General features: G+C 36.8%; 1 long non-coding RNA gene across 3 annotated transcripts in view; it reads right to left on the bottom strand.

Moving 5' to 3' along the window:
• The window catches only part of LOC139706707 (uncharacterized), a 204,775-nt gene that overhangs the window by 75,924 nt on the left and 115,660 nt on the right, over positions 1-13,191 (bottom strand). Inside the window, exons 5-6 of one of the 3 annotated variants that reach the window (XR_011708326.1) lie at positions 12,310-12,398; positions 8,931-10,705 (exon numbers count right to left, since the gene is read on the bottom strand). The exons of 1 other annotated variant lie outside the window; for it this stretch is intronic. This is a non-coding gene — a long non-coding RNA (uncharacterized lncRNA). Of the gene's footprint in view, positions 1-14; positions 83-8,930; positions 10,706-12,309; positions 12,399-13,191 lie in introns of those variants that run through there. One more of the 3 variants, XR_011708327.1, reaches the window with a different exon arrangement.

Raw genomic sequence — 13,191 nt, 5'->3', positions numbered from 1 at the left:
AACATGATACTTACCCTGTTGACTGTCATAGGTGTGAAATGTCATCCTTTAGCCCCGCAACTGTAGATAGGTTATTTCTCACCTGGGGAAGAAAGTTGTGTCATGTACATCAGCTTCTAACAGTTAAAATGTGACATGGATATGACACGAACAAGATGTAGGATTCAGCAATTCTAATGCAAAAATAAGCCCATCAGCTTCAATCCTTTGCAATAGCTTATAGGGCCAGTTCTAGGGACAACAGAACAAGAAAATCCTAGGAATTATTCCTGGGTTGCTACAAATGAAATCCCTTAAGGAAATGTGTTGATAAATATTTACTGAGATTCTGTCACTTAGCAATGTATCCACGCTTCCACAGAAAGCATAAGAAGGGATATGAACTTTTCTGCTTCTGTGCTGTGGTGGTGAATAGCAAACTAATACATGTTCTAAAATTGCATAGAACTAAATACACGTATACAAATGGGTACAAGTAAAAGTAAGGAAGTTCAAATAAGATAAAATAAATCATATCAATGCAAATATACTGGTTGTTACATTATACTATAGTATTGCAAGATGTTACTATTGGGGAAAACTGGATAAAAGACACATGAGTTTCTCTGTGTTGCTGTTTACACTGCATGTGAATCTACAATTATCTAAGTAAAATTTTCATTTAAAAAAAAAGAATCAGATGGGTTCACTGGTGAATTTTTTTAAAAAAAATATATTTTTAGTTGTAAACAGACACAATACCTTTGTTATAGTTATTTATTTTTATGTGGTGCTGAGGATTGAACCCAGTGCTTCACACATGCTGTGCAAGCGCTCTACCACTGAGTCACAACCCCAACCCTCACTGGTGAATTTTTAAGAAAAAAAAATTATACCAATTATCTTCCAGAAGATAGAAGTAGAGGAAATACTGCCTAACTCATTCTATAAGGCCAACATTATCCTTATAAAATCAGACAGATATTACAAATAAAGAAGTAAAGAATCTACAGACCATTATCTTTAAAAAAAAAACATAATCTCAGTAAAGTATTAGCAAACTGAATCCATTAGTGTTTAAAAATAATTATATAGCATGACCACCTGGAACTTATCACATTTTTTCAAAAGCTGTTTTAACATTCACCAATCAATTAATGTAATATTAAAGGATAAAGAATGAAACCATATAAGCATATTAATAATGCATTAAAAGCATTTAACAAAACCAACACCCATTCATAATTAAAACATCAACAACAACAAAACTTTCCCCTCTAAGAATAGAGGGGAACTTCCTCAACACTACAAAAACATCTACAAAATTCCAGTTATCATTATATCTGATGGTGAAGAACTCAAAACTTTTCAGGAACAAGGTAAGGATATACCCTCTCATTACTGCTTCTCAACATTGTACTGGAGATGAAGACTAATGCAATAAGATAAGAAAAAGGAAATAAAAGATATACCAATTGCATAGGATGAAATAATATTATCTTTGATCATAGATGACATAATTATATTTAGAAAATCTAAAGGAATCACCAAAAATCTCCTGGGACTAATAAGCAATTATACCAGGGTTGCAGGATACAAGGGTAACATATAAAAATCAACTGTTTTCCTATATATCAGCAATAAACTTGTTTGAACTTAAAAACACCCTGCCATTTACATTAGTACCTCCAAAACAATATATTTTTGCATAAATTTAACAAAATATATACAGGATCTACATGGAGTTTTGAAAAACTCTGATAAAATATATCAACAAATAAATAGAGAGATATTTCATATTTATAATAGGAAAACTTGATATTATGAACATCTCAGTTCTTCCTAACTTGATCTATAGATTCAACACAATTCAACCAAAATCAGAGTCAGTTATTTTGTTGATATTCATAAACTGATCCTTAAGGTTATGCAGAGAAAAATGCCCAGAATAATCAACTCAATGTTAAAAGATTAGAAATTAGGAGGCTTGACACTGTAAAGATTTACTGTAAAGCTACAGTGATCAAGACAACATATGACTGGCAAAAGAGAAGGAGAGTAAATCATTGGAACAGAATAAAGAGCCCATTATATACCCACACAAATACAGTCAACTGATCTTTAACAAAGAAGCAAAAGTAATGGAGTGAACAAAGGTAGTTTTTACAACAAATGGTGTTGGCACAACTGGACAGTCACACACATACACACATATGAAATAAATGGAAGCACAGAATTTCCACCCTTCACAAAAATTAGATTAATATGAAACATAGAAAAGTAAAATGCAAAGCTATAAAACCCCTGATGATAACATAGGAGAAAAATGCATAGATGCCCTTGGATAGGGTTATGAATTTTTAGATACAACACTAAAGGCATGAGCCATGAAAGAAATAATTGATATACTGGACTTTATTAAAATTAAAAACGTCTGTGGGAAAGAGAATGAGAAACAAAATCATAGATCAGGAGCAAATATTTGCAAAATGCACATCTAATAAAGGACTGTTAATCAAAACATACAACGAGCTCTTGAAACTCAACAATGAGAAATGAACAGCCATGGGGCTGGGAATATAGCTCAGTTGGTAGAGTGCTTGCTTTGCATGTACAAAGCCTGGATTCAATCCCCAGGACCTAAAAAAATAAATAAATAAAATAAAATAAGAGAGAGAGAGAGAGAGAGAGAGAGAGAGAGAGAGAGAGAGAAAACAAACAACCTGATTTTAAAATTGGGTAAAAGGTGTAACTAGACATGTCATCAAAAAAGACATACAGATAGTAAATAAGCCTAAGAGTTCAACATCACATATTAAGTACAACAATAAGATACCACGACTTGCCAGTTAGAAGCCAAAATCCAAAACACTGAAGAAACCAAATGCTGGAGAGAATTTAGAGCAACAGAAACTTTCATTTGTTGCTGGTGAGATTGCAAAATGATACAGCCATTTTAGGAGATAGTTTGGCAGTTTCGTGCAAAACCAAGCATACTTCTATCACACAATTTAACAATTGTGCTTCTTTGTATTTACCCAAACAAATTGAAAACGTGTGTCCTCACTGAACCCAGCACAAAATGTTTATAGCAGCTTATTCATAATTGCCAAAATTTGGAATCAAGACGTCATCAGTAAGGTTCAGTAAGGGAATGATTAAATAAATGGTGGTACATCCATAAAATGGAATATTATTTGGCATTAATAAGAAATAAGTTGTGCTGGGGATATAGCTCAGTGGTAGACAGCTTGCTTAGCATGTGCAAGTTCCTGAGTTCCATCCCCAGTACTACAAAAAAGGAGGTGTAGGGGGAGGAAGAGGAGGAGAAGAAAGAGAATGTGAAGAAGAAGGAAAAGGAGAAAGAGGAGGAAAGAAGAAACAAGTTAAAAGTTGTCAAACCATGAAAAGATATGGAGGAAGCCAAAAGCCTAAGCATTAAGCCTAAATGCATAAGCCTTTCTGAAAAATCTACATATTGTATGATTTAAATTATATGACATTCTGGAAAAGGGAAAGCTATGGGAACAGCATAAAGCAGCAGTGGTTTTCAGTGCTTTGCAGAGAGGGAAATGAAGGGACAAAGCACAGAGGATTTCTAGGGCAGTGATTCTACAATGATGGGTACATGTCATTTTATCTTTGTCAAAACCAATAGAACATGCAAGACTAAGAGTAAACCCTAATGCAAACTATAAACATTGGGTGATGATATGTTAACAAGTTTCATGATTACAATAAATGTTCCACTGTGGTGCAGGACATTAAGAACAGGGGAGGTTGTACATGTGCAGGGCCTGCAGTACATGATAAATAAAAGAGTAACCTTAACAGTAGAGATGGTCTTGAGCATCAATCCTTAAGTGTTGTCCTGGATCCTGTGGGTCCCTGGAACTCTGTCAGGAGTTAATTGATTTATTAATAGTAGTTTCTTTATAATGCTAACTCATTGGGCTGGGACAATGTCGCTCAGTAGTAGAATGCTTAACTAACGTGTGGAGGCCCTGGGTTCAATTCTCAGCACCATAAGAATATATAACTAACACATTATTTGTTTATTTCATGCTTATTTTATCATGCATATTCAGTGGGTTTTCCTGAAGCTACATAATATGTGGTTTTTGCAGCACATTGACTATAGCAGTAGCTAGGAGAGCTCGGTTATCCTTAAGGAGCCCAGGCATCATTTAAGAGATTTTGCAAAAATATCATACAGTATCATTCTCCTCATCACATCTGTTTTGGTTTGGATAATGACTATTTTTTTTAAAAAAATGAGTTATTTATCTTAGCATGTAATAAGTTTATTATTGTTATTTTAGATGAAATAATAAACAAATATTTTTTTAAAAAGGAATGTGACATGCTGGCTCTTTGGTACAGAAGATAAGAACACAAGAGATAAAGGGTACAAGTGGAGATTGTCATCATGCCTGATAATTGGGGGTCATGAAAGCCCAGAAGATTCAGAGCTGCTCCTTGTCAGAATAAGCGGGGAAGCTTCCTGCTCAGGAATGAGGTGCATTTGGATTGGATGGGTAGCATGCAGATGCTTGAAGCTCGCTGAGGAGTGAGGAGACATGAAGCAGAGTGCACAGACACTGGATGGGACCATTGAGCAGCTGAGCAGGAGAACTACAGCACAAGGCATAACTGAGTCCCAGTTAAAGGGAAGAGATTGTTCTGTTTTTATCATTGCTGTTTCAAATTGGATTTGTTGAGGTATAATTTACCTACAATAAATTTCACTCCTTTTTAGCATTGAATTCAATGAGTTTTGACAAATGCACATAGTCACGTAGCCAACACCATAATTAAGTTTTAAAACAATTCCATAAAAAAGAAAGAAAACAAAAAAATAACTGCCTTCTGTTACCCTGTGATCAATGCTGCTCCCCAGTCTCTGGTAGCCAGTGATCTATACTCAGACTCTATTTTTTTTTCTTTTCCAAAATGTCATATAAATGGAATCATAGGGAAGGTAACTTTTTGATTATGATCTCTTTTTCTTAAAATATTAACAATCCATCCATTTTGTTACCTGTATCAGTGGATTGTTCCTTTTTATTGCTAAAGACAGTCCATTGTATGGATTTTCCAGTTTGTTGAACCATTCACCAGTCAATAGACATTTGAGTCATTTCCAGTTTGGGGAAATTATGAATAAAATTGTTATACACATTAATTTACAAAGTTTTTTGGTGAACATATGTAGAGAAGTGATTTTTTTTTTAAATGAAAGGTGGTGAAAATGGTTCAAGAAAACAAGTTTAATAGAGTCTTAGCTTGAACAGTGTCTGCCCTTTTTACATCCTGCATGTTGGTGATTTAATGATTGTCTCCTCAGGATTCCTGAAATCAATTATTTTAAACTCAATTTCACTAATGAGAGACATGAAGTTAACAACTAAGATCAACTTGCCAGCTTCTGTGTCCAGGCCTCCCTGCAGGAGGCAGAAAACCAGCAGGATAAATTAATAGGCAGAACTCAAAACAAACAAATAAACAAAAGCACTGTGGAAATTCAAGAAAAATCTTCAGTCTTCTCCATCCACCTACTTTGTGGTCAGCAAGAAGATTATGGTTGATGTAAAAAACAAAATAAACAAACCAAAAAACAAAACAAAACAAAACAAAAACCCTTAAAGTTAAGAGCATTTGCATCTTCAAAGAGGTTAAGTATTATTTGTCCTGAGGTTCTCTTAAACGAGGCTCAAGTGAATTGTCATTTAGTAATAAGTACTGTGCAGAGGAAATTTGCCTTCCTCTGTAGTTGAGGCTTTGACTATGGGTTGGAGAGCAAGAGATATTGCAAGGAAAGTTTGGAAGCTTGAATCCCACAAATATCAAATCCTCATTCCAACCAGGTAAAATTTTCTCTGATACCACTTTGCTGGGTAAGTGAAGTGGGGAACAGTTGCTGAGGACACTTACAATATTCAGAAGTTATCCAGCCAACCCTTATGCTGACTACAAATACCACAAAGCCATCATTGAGCTAGCTAAGGCATGTACTACCAAATTTATTTATTTATTTATTATTTTTATTTTTTAATCTTTTTTAGTTGTAGTTGGACACAATCTCTATTTTACTTATTTATTTTATGTGGTGCTGAGGATCGAACCCAGGGCCCCCGCATGTGCTAGGCGAGCGCTCTACCACGGAGCCACAATCCCAGCCCTATTTATTTATTTTTAATAAGTTATTAATTTATTTATGTTTTCATCGGTGCATTATATTCATACATAATAGTGGGACTCGTTGTGACATATTTGTACATGCACATGATATAATTTGGTGAATTTTATTTCCCAGGACTTTCCCTTTCTTTCCCTCCTCCCTCCCCCGATCTCCTTCCTCAACACTACTGTTCTCTTAGGCAGTAGGGAGAAAATTATGTTCTTAAATAAGTAATTAACCAATAGACAGAATATTTGGAATAAAGGAAACTGAATACATAGCTAGTCCAATTCTTCAGTATAATCCATTCTGTGATTCCTCCTAACCCACCCTCTCAAAAGCCTGAGTATTTTCAATATTCTCCAATGTCTTCATCACTTTCCAAGGCTGTTTCCTCTTCTGACTAGATCCTGTTAGGATTTGGATCTGGAGTGTCCACCAAAGGCTCATGTGTTGAAGGCTTGGTTCCCAGTGCAGCAGTGTTCAGAAATGGGGCTCTTGGGAAGTGATCAGATCATGAGGGCTCTGACACCATCAATGCCTTAATCCACTGATTGGTTCATAGCTGAAGGTGTTATGGGGAGATGGTGGAAAGTTCAGGAGGTGAGACCTAGTTGGAGGAAGTAGGTCACTGAGAGGGTATTTCTTGTCCCTGCCCCATCCCCACTCTCTCCCTTGTGTCTCTGCTTCCTGAATGCCATGAAGTAACAACTTTCTTCTGCCATGCCCTCTGCCACGATGTTTGTTTCACTATAGGTCTAAAGGCCACGCACCCAGCTCACCATGGACTGAAACCTCTGGAACCATGAGCCTTTCCTCCTTTGTTTTTCTCAGGTCACAGCAACCAAAGATGGGGCTGACAAACACAGATCCTTTTTTTCTTTATAGTACTGGGGATTGAACCCAGGGCCGCACACGTGCTAGGAAAGTGTTCTACCACTGAGCTAAATCACCAGCCCTTTTAAAAAAAAAAAAAATTAATATTTATTTTTTAGTTTTTGGTGGACACAACATCTTTTTATTTTTTTTATTTTTATGTGGTGCTGAGGATCGAACCCAGCGCCCCACGCATGCCAGGCAAGCGCGCTACCGTTTGAGCCACATCCCCAGCCCTCACCATCCCTTTTTAAGGGTTTGTAGTGACAAGATCCCACCAAGTTGATCAGGCTGGCCTCAAACTTGAGAGTCTCCTGATTCTGCCTCCCAAGGAGCTGGAAATACAGACATGAGCCACTGTGCCAGGAAATACAGATTCTTTTCAATAGTTCATTATTCTTCTCTTTATGTTCTCATCATACAGTACCTCCATCTCTCCTGGAACATTTATCACAATATATTATTTGTTTATTTGCTTGTCTTCCTCCGTTGTTTTATAAGTGCCCTTCAGATCAGTAATTCTGCTGTCTTCCTCCCTTGCATTTCCAGTGCTTCAGACAGTGTCTGGGTTGTAGAAGGTATAGAAGATATCTAATAAATATTGTTCCAATTCATTTGGAAAGCTGTCACTTCTTGTCACTAGCCACGATTCACTAGCTTCCCAGGCAGCCTATCCCATGGGTGAGCTTTTCTCTCTGGTAGAAAGTTCTTCCTTACAGGGAGCCAAGCCATGACTTCATGATTTTTACTCACTGTTCTTTTCTTTAGTCCGAAAGACCCTCACACAACTGCTCAGGGGCCCGCATTCGTATTCAGCCTCCCAGGCATTTGAGATTACAATCATGACATACTTGAGTCTTCTCATGTCCATGCTAAATTCTGTCTGTTCCTTTACTTCGTATGAATTAAGATTTCTTTTATCCACAAAATCAAGGCAGCAGAAGCCACTACAGAAAATAAATGCAATCAAGAATATGGTAGTGGGCATATCAAGTTGAAATTGGGAGAGACTATAAGTCATGTCAACTGATCTCATTGTTTTGTTTTTTTCCTGGTAATTTCTTAATTTTCCTTTATCAAAAAGGCACAATCTGGGACTTTAAGGAGGACGGTTGATTAGACAGTAGTTCCATGGGGCTTCTGCTAAGAACACAAAAGCTGATAATAAAAACCTGGAATTTAGTTCCTGGTTTAAAGAATAGTCAATGAAAATAAAGGTTTCTGAAATACAAGGTGAAAAGCAAGCAAGTACTTAAGGAAATTAGTTGACTTCGTTCTGATAACACAGCAAGTAATTTGGACATGTTAGCAAATGGTCAGTAACTTCAAAATAAAAAAATCTAATTACTACTGGATTTCATAGCTCTTCTTTCCTAGCCAAAAAACAAAAATCTTCCTATGTATACACTTTAAGATATTCTCCAATTGGTACACTTCACTTCAAAATGGTTTGTTATTAATTCAAAAACATTAATATACCCACTATGTGTTAAGTTTAGTAAGTAGATACTGGAGATTTAAAGTTGAATAGGGCACAGATTTTGTTCTCAAAAATCTGATGTTCCCTCCATAGATCAACACAACTGTATAAACACACAATTGTGTACAATATGTAATAGAGAAACATACAAGATGACAAGATGCTGTGAGATATTGAAGAAAGGGAACTTTTAATATTTTCTGGGGTAGCCATGAAAGACATCATAGGAAATAATATTTGAACCTACTTTAGTATTATTATGTAGATATAATATGCATAAAATTGCACAGTTGTGAATGGTTTTGTAATGAGACAATAATACTTGTCAAAAAAAAAAAAAAAAAAAAAAAAAGCTGACCAGTCTCTTTTAACTTTATAACAGGCATTTATTTGCTTTTATTATTGAATACAATCTTCCTGAAAATCTTCTGAAAGTCATAGATTTATTAACCACAGGGAGAAAGACAAACATGAATAAAATATGTCTCCTGTTCCCAGGAGGCACAGTGAAGTGGGGAACACAGACACACACATGCCAAGACAACACGGAAGGCAGGACAGGCTCTTGAAAAACACACAGGCTCGAGGACAAGGGGAAGAGAAATTTCTAGATCCAGCTTAGGCTCTCTTTATTCATTCAATATTTATCGAGCAACACAAATATAATCCTTCAAGAGCTTGCAGATCAAACACTGTCACCATGGGGCTTTGAGCAGTTACTCCCATTTTGTAGGAGATGTTTCACGATAAACAAAACAAAGTCTTTACTCTCACTGGTGTCTAGAATGCACACGCACAGGTCTTAATGGGCCATCTCTCTGCAGATGAACCAAAAAAGAATGGGAGGAGACTGAGAACTGAAAACTGAATTTTCCTGTCTCAAGATTCTGGGTTGTTCAATTTGGATTATCATGTAGGAAGGGCTGATTTTTCATTCCAATCCAAAGGTACTGTTGTTGACAAGTAGTATTAGAGATGGGTGGAGTAGTTCTGATGTTAATGAAATTACCAGGTAAAACGTACTCACACGATATGGAATGATTATTCTCTGCTCCGATTTCCAATCAGATGGATCAACTTTTCATAATTTTCCTTTTATTTGGGGGGGAGATCTCTTGATGTATTGTTAAAATACAAAGATATTTATAAGCCACAAATGTGTTGTTGTTGTTATTTCTGATTTGTTTTACAGTGCAGGATATTGAACATGCTTGGCTGAGCTCTGCTCCAGCTTTAACCTCAAGTTTTAAATATGAATCTAGTTTCTTTTTTGTTCCAATCAATGTCCTGCATATATGCTGTATTAGTCTGCCTTTCATTACTATAGCAGAATACCTCAAATGGGATTACTTTGTAGAGCAAAAAAAGGTTATTTACCTCATAGTTCAATGTTCTGGAGGTTGAAAGGCCCACATCTGATGATAGTCTTCTGGCTGGCAGAGTTCCAAGGCAGCATAGAACATCATGTGGTGAGAGACAGAACACACATGTGTATCTCTTTGATCTCTCTCCCTTTTATTACAAAACCACTGATATTCAATCATGAGGGCTCCACTCTGATAACCTTATCCAAACTTAATCTCCTCCTAAAGGGCTCACTTCTAAACACCATAGTCAGATTAAGTTTCCACCCTCTTAATATCCACAATGGGGATTAAATGTCAACCGTGAACCTGGAGGGGGGACACATTCAAACCACATCCAAGCCATAGCAATTTGCCTGAGCATGAAAATTGGCAGGAATTTTTCTGTTTGGAAAAGATGGCAGGAAGAACATCTCGGGCTCAGGACACAGTACAAGCAATACCCTGGGGAAAGAAATATATACGCTAAGTTCAAAAGACCATGAGTAACCTGTACGGAATGCAGGTTCAATCCAGGAATAAATCAAGAGAAATAATTTGGGAAGAGAGGTGAGTCCAGATTTTGCAAGATGTTGGGTTTAAGAATCTGTTTTTGGTTCTTTAATTTTGTAGGAAGGGCCTAGAAATGTTTTAGAAAGATTAATCTGGATGTTTTGTACAGCATAGGAGGAAGCAAAGCAATATTGTCACAAGTAACTTGCAAGTCCACAGCCAGAAGTAAATACATCCATCTGTTCACTTTCAGCCAAATAGGTTTCCATTGTACTCCTGTTGTACTTCTTTGTCAAACAGCAGGTGACCCCATTTCAAGTAACTTCTTATTTCCTGTTGAGAGAGAGGAATTCAGCCCTCCATGTGAGTGGGCTCAGAGCAGCAAGCAGAGAGTCCCCTGCTACTATGAGACAGATATCCAGCTTGCCCCTGCCATCTCAATTGCTTACTCTGGGGTGAGAAGGTAGAGAACTCACCGGCCATAGGGGTAGCCCTTCTTTGTTTTGCACATTGTGTCAAAACCTGCCCATTGACTGACGTAATTTCAACATTTGCTTCCATTTCTTCAACATACAACTTTGAAAGTGATTTTGTGAATGTAATAAGAAAAAAACAATCTAAAACTAGCTGTATGGTGCAAACTACATCATGTTGCAAAACAAATGTATTCCAAGAAAAACACCACTATAGCATCTCATACATGTCAAAGCATAAGTTTCTGCATTGTAAATAAAAATCGAATCCACACATTTTAACTTTGTATCATGAAATAACTCCAAGCTTACAGAGGAGTTGCAAAAATATCTTTTTCCTGAGCTGTTTGTGAGTATATCATAGACATAAGTGCGCTTTACCACTAAATACTTCAATGTGTATTTCCTGAAAACAAGAGTATTCTCTTAACATAACCAGAGTATAGTTAGCAAAGGCAAGAAATTAATATTGATATAATATTAATGTTAACCTACAGGCCTTATCAGATTTTACCCACTAAAGAACACCTTCCCTGCCATTTGTTGACATAGGTTTCCAATGTTCCCTTCCTGCACCAATTGCCTTTTTTTTTTTGATGATGATATTCCTTTTATTTTATTTTTTTAATACTTTTTTAGTTGTCAATGGACTGTATTTTGTTTATTTATATGTGGTGCTGAAAATTGAACTCAGGGCCTCACACATGCTAGTCCTCACACACTCTACCACTGAGCCACAACCCCAGCCCTCCTTTTATTTTTGATGGGACAGTAGTATTCGTGGGTGTTAGTGTTTGGCAATGTTTATTACACAAAATAAAAGATGTCATCTTTATATCATTTCCCCTAAATTTATTGATTCATTATCCCAGCTTAACATTTGATGAACATTTAAATTATTTCCAGATTTTTCAAAGTTCAAACACTACTGCAGTAAACAAACTTTAATATCTATCTTTTCATTAGCATGTGGTTATTTCTGTGGATATAGCCAAAGAAACAGAGGGGGAGGGGTGGTTGAAGGAAGGCACACAGCTGATAACTCTCTAAGACACAGGCTATGTAGATAGCCACTGTGAGAACTGTTTTGGGTTCCCATATCCTAAATAAGCAATATTCCCAATTGAGCAGTTGCCAGGATTAAAGGATTATCAACAGATGTGAAAAGGCACATAACTCCACCCTCAGCTTTCTCCAGGGATGAACTTTTTATTGCTATGCCTTGGAAAACAATCAGCTTCCCCCCTCCAATATCAGGGTAACATTTAGGAATGTCTATGGGCTCTGAGCCTTACCTCAATCCCCACACATCTCTTTCAACTCCACTGCTGAAGGGATGTTTTCCCCACGCAGCTAGTATTTTGGGCAACCTGAACAGGCCATGGAAGCAAAAAGTAGCTAGCACACAGTAACTTGACTTCAAGGTTCAATACAGACGTCATCATCTTCAGCAGGGAATGTTACCTTTTCCTTTTATTCAACTTTTGTGATACTTTATTTGAGGTGTTTGATAAAAACATCTTCGAACTTTCTGGATTTTTCTTTGAAGGATCCTGTGGAAGAGGTGAACAGTTCCGAGTCCATTTTCCAGGAAGGGGGAGCTGAACACATCCAATTCCATAATCTGGAAGAGATTTACATCCTCCTACCCAAAACTGCATGTATAATCCTAGAATTTTAGAGTTGAAGGGGCTTTGGGCCAAACTGCCCATTTTACAGATGAGGGAAATGAGCCCAACCAGAGGAAACCACTCTCCTCAAGTCTCTCTGTGAGCCAGAGTCATGGTCTCTATAAGGAGTTGATCTCCTGGACCTTTAAGAAGCAGTCCACTGGGATGTAAGAATGTTAGATCTTCTATTTATATAATTTTTGAAATAATTATAGATTCATAAGAAGTTGCAAGAACAAAATAGAGAGGGAGGGAGAGAGAGAGAGAGAGTGAGTGAGCGAGGAAGGGAAAGGTTTGCTTGTACCCTTCACCTAGTTCTTCTCAGTGGTCACATCTTGCATAACTACAGTCCAATAGCAAAACAAGGAAATCAACATTGGTACAAGCCACGGAATTTGTTCAGATTTCCCAAGTATTTACATGTACTCAAGCGTGTCTGTGTGCATTTCTATGCAATTTTTTTTTCCAATTATAGATTCAAGTCCACCAAGAAGTTCTATTTATGCTTTAAATCTAAAAAATAAAGAAAAGTTTACCAATGCTTAATAAGTGGATGAGTGCTGCTGCCCATATTGGTGTGCATATGTGCATTAGATAATTGCATACTTTATAATATACCTGAGACATCTTGGAGGGAGAACAGAAATTGAAGAGTGTGGAAATCCACAATTATTAT

The sequence above is a fragment of the Marmota flaviventris genome, chromosome 8 (genome assembly GCF_047511675.1).
Source record: "Marmota flaviventris isolate mMarFla1 chromosome 8, mMarFla1.hap1, whole genome shotgun sequence".
NCBI lineage: Eukaryota > Metazoa > Chordata > Mammalia > Rodentia > Sciuridae > Marmota > Marmota flaviventris.
The sequence above is the reverse complement of the archived record's forward strand: the minus strand, read 5'-3'. Positions and strand labels throughout refer to the sequence as shown.